Source organism: Myotis lucifugus, unplaced genomic scaffold (genome assembly GCF_000147115.1).
Source record: "Myotis lucifugus unplaced genomic scaffold, Myoluc2.0 scaffold_289, whole genome shotgun sequence".
NCBI lineage: Eukaryota > Metazoa > Chordata > Mammalia > Chiroptera > Vespertilionidae > Myotis > Myotis lucifugus.
This window is the reverse complement of record NW_005871337.1, coordinates 664,189-670,795: the sequence shown is the minus strand read 5'-3', so window position 1 is coordinate 670,795 and position 6,607 is coordinate 664,189. Positions and strand designations below refer to the sequence as shown.

General features: G+C 36.3%; 1 pseudogene; it reads right to left on the bottom strand.

Annotated features, from left to right (window-relative positions):
- Window positions 1–1,429: 1,429 nt before the first annotated feature.
- Window positions 1,430–2,510, bottom strand: LOC102440631 (annotated as a pseudogene).
- Between the last annotated feature and the right edge of the window lie 4,097 nt (window positions 2,511–6,607).

Genomic DNA, 6,607 nt, shown 5'->3' with positions numbered 1-6,607 from the left:
CTAACTGCCCTCCCCTGCCAGGCCTAGGTGGCCCTTAAAGTGTCCTCCCCTACAGGCGCTTGCCCCACCCCCAAACTGACTTCCTTTGTAGGTCTGGTCTGGTCCCCCCCAACTACCTCCCCTAAGGTCTGGTCCCTCCCAACTGTCCTCCCCAGCAGGCCTGTCCCCCCAACTGCCCTCCCCTGCAGGCCTTATATCCCCAACACCCTCCCCGCACCGGCCTGGTCACTCCCCAACTGCCCTCCCCTGCAGGCCCTGATCACCCCAACTGCCCTACCCTGGCGGCCATCTTGTGTGTTAGAGTGATGGTCAATTTGCATATTCCTCTTTGTTATATAGGACAAGCTGCTACAGTTGATAATAACAGTGATTTCTGTAGTTTGGATGAGTACTGCTTTTGTTAATCAACAATCTTATCAGTGTTTAATAGTTCAAGCAAAAATAATAGTAATAATAAGAATATATGAGCAGTCCGAACAAATTATCATGAGCAACAATATGACAGATAGTCAACCACACAGTCTATGAAAGTTGACCCTAAACCATGGCCATAAAATACATCTTCTATTTTCTTTTCTTTTTTTTGTGCGTGTGTGTACACATTTAGTTTTATTGTAACAAAGCAACTTGTGCACTTTTAACATTTACAACTGAACATCATCTTTCCTTTCCAGTGAAACAAACAAAAAATAAATAAAAATAAACAGGAACAAAATTACAATAGATAAATGTCAATTCTGAATAAGATCCTACAGGTTCTGCTGATTCTTGCATCCAGTGGCAGGGCTCATGTCATCATTAGGAGTGACTTCTATTTTAAAAGTTTCATCTTAGACTGCAAGAATGTCCATTAAGCATCACAATTAAACATGCCAAAGGAGGAGCCATGTTGTCAAAATGCCCACTTAACCCACTCAAACATCTCAAATACAGCCTTTGCTGACCTTCTATAACCCCCCCTTTTTTAAGTTTTTTTTTCTTTTTTAAACAAGAGAAAGTAGACAGATACATGTTGGTAAATTCTAACTGTCCATATTCACGTAGAGACACAGTGTAATTGCTGAGCTCAATATACAGAGAACAGAGAGGAAAAAAAGCTAGAATTCTATGCATTCCTACACAGAGGCCTAGCAACCTCCAGCTCCCAGCTAAGGGAACAGGTTTTTCTTTTCCCTCACAGAAAAGTGGTATTGATTCCATAAAGTTTTTCTTGAGACAGGAAGGGATAAAAATGAATTTGGAACAGAAAGATACCTTTCCCACTGTATTCTGCTCAAGGTACACCCCCTCCCCAGTAAGGTGAGAACAATGATGTAAAGGAGAGACCTCAAAAATAGGGTGACTGAGTATAAGTGGGGGGGGGGGAAGACTGCAAGTTGCTCCCAGGGACTAGGGAAAATTTAACAAGGTTGGAATCTATCAGTGTTCATTATTCATCTTCTCCTTCATCTTCCTCTCCTTCTTTCCCCTCATCATCCTGTTCATCTTCTTCACCTTCTTCTTCATCCCCTTCTTAATCAATATCTTCCAACCCTTCCTCCTCCTCCTCCTCCTCCACCTCCTCTTCCTCCTCCTTCTCCTCCTCCTCCTCCTCCTCTTCCTCCTCCTCTTCTTCTTCTTCTTCTTCTTCTTCTTCTTCTTCTTCTTCTTCTTCTTCTTCTTCTCCTTCTCCTTCTCCTTCTCCTTCTCCTTCTCCTTCTCCTTCTCCTTCTCCTTCTCCTTCTCCTTCTCCTTCTCCTTCTCCTTCTCCTTCTCCTTCCCCTTCTTCATCATCCATGTCAGGAACCAAGTAGTACTGTAATGGATTTGGCCAAATATCATCTTTAATGACTCTTCCTAACTCATCTGCACCTGCATCAGAATGGTCAGTAACTAGGTAAAGAAGCTCTCTCAATCCTCATGCTGTCTCTTCCTGCTGGCTTTATTCTGTTTTTTTTTGTTTGTTTGTTTGTTTTTTTACTTGAACCTTTCCTCAAATCCTTTCCAGATTTCCATCTGATTTCAGTGGACTTTGAAGATAGAGCACCACTCTCATTCAGATGAAATTCTTTGGAGAAAACTTTATTTTTGAAGTAAGGGTTTTCATCAAAATAAAAATGTATTCTGTAACCTAAATTAATATCTTAAAATTCTGTCCCTTCAACTCTTGTCAAATAATGCAGTGCCTCTTCATCCTCCTCCCCAAGCAGTGCAGACACTTGTGAATGGTTGACAAATGTTACCCAAAAATGTGGGATTTTTGCGATCAACTCTGACTTCTGAAAAAATGGTTGGTAGAGTTTGTTATATTTCTATTTTGCTTTCAAAATCTCTTCACTAGCTTGTTCATTGAGTCTGTCTATTCAATTTTATACTTCATCAATATACTTCATCAATATGTTCAATTGATTCTTGCTGTTCTTTTCCTCCTTTGGCAAGTCCTGAGGGATTGACTTCTCCAACTTGGGGGGAGGAGGCAATTTTGGTTTCTTTGCTTGAGGTGGGAGGAAAGACTGTCATTGTGGGGCCATTTGGTGAGGAAACTCAGAGAGAATCTGACTGAAGGGAAGTAGCTGGGATAGAAGGCACTCTGAGAACTGATGTTGTCTTCTATTTTCTAACCACAACACAATTAAGTTAGAAAGTAGCACTTACCTCAAAACTAGAAAAAATTCTCATGTTTTATGAATTACTAAAGATACTGTTAACCCACAGATTCAACAAGCAATCATAATAGAAATATAAAACTACTGAAAATGAAATAATACTACTCATACTTCCTATGAAAATATAATGGAATTAAACAAAATACAAATATAAAATGAAAGAATGGGTAAAAAGACAAAAGTAGTTCCTTGAAAAATCAAAACGTAAGAAGTTTTTGACGACAGTATGACTACGAAGAACAGAGAGAAAGCTCAAATAAAATGAAATTATAAAGGAAAATACAGAAATATCTAGAGATGTTACAGAGATAAAATTATGACAACATAGATTGAAGAGTTGTCTGGCAACATAATTTTTAAATAATCTAGAAGTAGATAAATTATCAGAAAAATATATTTTCATACTCACTGAAATAGTAAAAAACATAAATGGCCCCAAATTTAAATAATAAGTCAATCATTTTAACAGAGTCTTAATAACTCAAATTATTAAATATCTTGAAGGTACAATAGTAAAGCTACTTCAAGCTTCTAGGTCAATCAAATTTAGTTTCATATTCCAGCTTTTCAGGTTTTCCAGATGTGTAAGATCTTACAAAAATTATGCCATTTTTCTGCACCTGTTTCCTATCCTCAAGATTTTAATAATATAAATATCTCACAAAATAGCTGTTCAGCCTAAATGTGAAAATATAAGTAAAATCATAGTCCAGAACATGCAGTAACCCCATGATAAACACTAGTGTTCATACCTCTTCCCTTACACCCTACTCATACAACTAATTATATGTAGAAGACCTTTAAAAATATTTCATATATAAAAAGGAAATATACTTTTTATTATAAATTACTAGGTTTGAATCTGAGATCCCTGTTTTCCATTAACGGGCAAACGCATAATTTAGTTTTCATCTTTGAAACTCACTTATGGCTATCTTCTGAAGAACAGCAATAGTTAGCACCTAGAGTTGTCATTAGATAAATGAGATAATAAATACTAGTGTACAGTACTTAGTACATAATAAGTGTTTAAAAATAATATGATAGTTCTATGCAATGATATTTAGAAGGCCAATGCCTACAAGAGACCTAAAGAAAATTTTCAAAATTCAGTCATCAACTTCATCTCAGGAGATAAAAATCAGTGTTGGGTTATCAGAAAGAATCACCCACTAAAAGCAGAGCTGCAAGTTTCACTAGATTGATTGGCCCGGCTTTGGTTACCTTTTTGTTTGTTAGTCTGTTCTAATTAGGGGTAGTAACTCACTAAGTGTGCTAGTCCTAAATTAGAGATGTATGCACGTGCAATACAGCACACACAGTTCCCTGTTCGCTGAGATCCCTGGTTTACATTAGGCCAGTAGAATGGATGAGTTGGCTTTGGGGAACGTCACAGGTGGGGAAACACATCCTGGTTTACACAACGGAATCACCACTTCCTCCTGTGTGAGCTGCAGAAGCAGCTTTACTTCCCCAAGCCTGTTTCCTGAAATAGAAATGAACTTTTCAGATCATTTTGAGAAAAGAGTGAGCTAGTGTTGTGAACAATTAGCTTAGTGTTTGGAATACTCAGTGATTGGCATGATTTAAGAAGGTAATATTTTCAAGAGCTTTACAATATGAGAAGTGAAATTCTTGGCTAAACTGCTACTCATTTTATCATCAGAGTTACCAAAGCAGGTATTACCAATAGAAAAATAAAATGTGACCTCTGTTTCCAGAGTGGGGTATGTTATATACTTTGATCTTCCCACAATCGTAACCTCTTACCTAAAAGTTAAGGAGTACCGCTGGAATCACATTACATGAACATTTTGATTTATAGATGAGCTGCTATGGAACAAAAGCTTAAATGGGTCCCTCATCCAGGTTAATGACACACCTTCCTATCTCTCCCAGTTGTGTTCTAGAAATATTAGGGGAAACACTTTGGAGAGTATATGATTGTCTAATCACTATGCTGTACATTTAATACAAAATAATACTGAATGTAAACTATAATTCAAAGACATTTTAAATAAAAAATGTAAAAAAATAACCCTACACACACACACACACACACCCACACACACACAGAAAGAGAACCCGTGTGTACCCATCCAACTTTACTTGCCATTATTCTAAACTCCTGTTTTTCTACTATTTCTAATGTTTATCATTAATGTCCATAGTCCAATTATTTGTTGCATATTCAAAAGCTACTTTGAGAGGAAAAATGCTATGTATGGAATATTTGCTTCTTATTCTCAATTTCCCTCTGGCTTCCCGTGTCCTCCTTGCCTGGGAAGAGAGAAGTGTTCTCACTCTTCCAGCTGCAGAAATGATGTTCTCTGTGGGCTAATTCCATGGAGTTGCACTGTTTAATAATACTGTTTACTTCAAGGTGTTTCTTTGAAAAACCTCCCAGGAGTTTCTTGGCAGCCTTTGATTACACTGTTGTCTACTTAGGAATATAATCACGTTCCTGGAGTTTTACTTAGAGAATATGCACTTAGGTGAGCTCTGAGTAATGAAAACTCATAGCTGTCTCCAGACAACTAATCTGGTTCCCCTTGTCAGTTGTAAAGAGATATTGTTCTGTGGTAGGAAGGCCAGTAAAACCCATTAAGACTAATGACTTTCATCACAGTTGAGATAAAAATTCCTTGCAGTAAAAATGTTTTCAAATAAAAAAAAAGTACACACTTTGTAAACACATTGATATTGCACATTGAAGATTCAGAGAAGGTTCCAAAAATGTTTAGAAATTAAACATTTATCCATTTTGGAAAAAATATATTTACCAAATTGAAGTCTGTAGAAGATGGCATGTAATCTAACCAAATCTTTAAACTCTCAATGGACATCATGTATTATGGGAGAAGTTGAAGTATTTATTTTAAATATTAGATATATTTTTTAAAGGTCTAAAATATTTTAAATTCCATATGTCATCATATATTGGACATTGTCAAGACTTCTGTATCAACTAGAACAAACTTTATTCTAATATCTGAAGTGAATCCATTGAAAAAATCAAGAGATAATCATTTACTGAAGTTTATGGCAAGGTCAAAGGAAATTAAAAATGTCGGCTTTGTCAGGAATTATGAAAAGGACAACCCTTGAAGCAACAGAAAAAGGAAATATTCATTTACACAAAATGCAACCATGAGCATGTATGCAAAGAAATGTAATAAATAAGGAATGCATCTGCTATGAATGTCCTGATCATATATATATATATATATATATATATATATGCAATATTTTTCAAAAAAGTTTATATTTATTTAGTACTTATATTTGCTTTATCTCACTTAATTCTAATGAGTATGGGGATAGTAACAACATTTTAGAAAGGAGAAAATGATTAATACTTATAAGAGACTTAAAAATGTCATTAGCTCACTAAATATTTCAAATATTAATTCATATAAAATGCAAAATAACATTCTGAAGTAGCTATAATTACTTCCTCCATGTTGGGGATGAGAAAATGATATTTAGAACATTTACATAACTGGTTCACCCTCCATGCATGGGTGAGCTGGACATCTATGTTCTTAGCACTTCCAATGCTCTGCCTCTCACAATCTAACTTTTAGGGAAGTACCATATCCAAGATTATGCTAATGGCTAAGACATACACTGAGTGTCCAGATTATTATGACCACCTCACCTTTGTAGGCAAATTAGCTATAATTTCGCAATAAAGTTTCTAGAGGGCCAGACCATTATAAATAGGGAAGCAGGTTGTTTACCATGACAGTAGAAGTGATTTTTTTCTGGAGATATGGGTAAACAATGCGATTTAACAGCCTTTGAATGTGGGATATATATATATACACACACACACACACACACACACACACACACACACATACATACTGCTGAACAGCCAGATTATTATGACCACCCCATCAGTACTTCCAGAACGTTGGTTGGGCCACCTTTTGCCTTCAATACCTCAGCGATCTTCT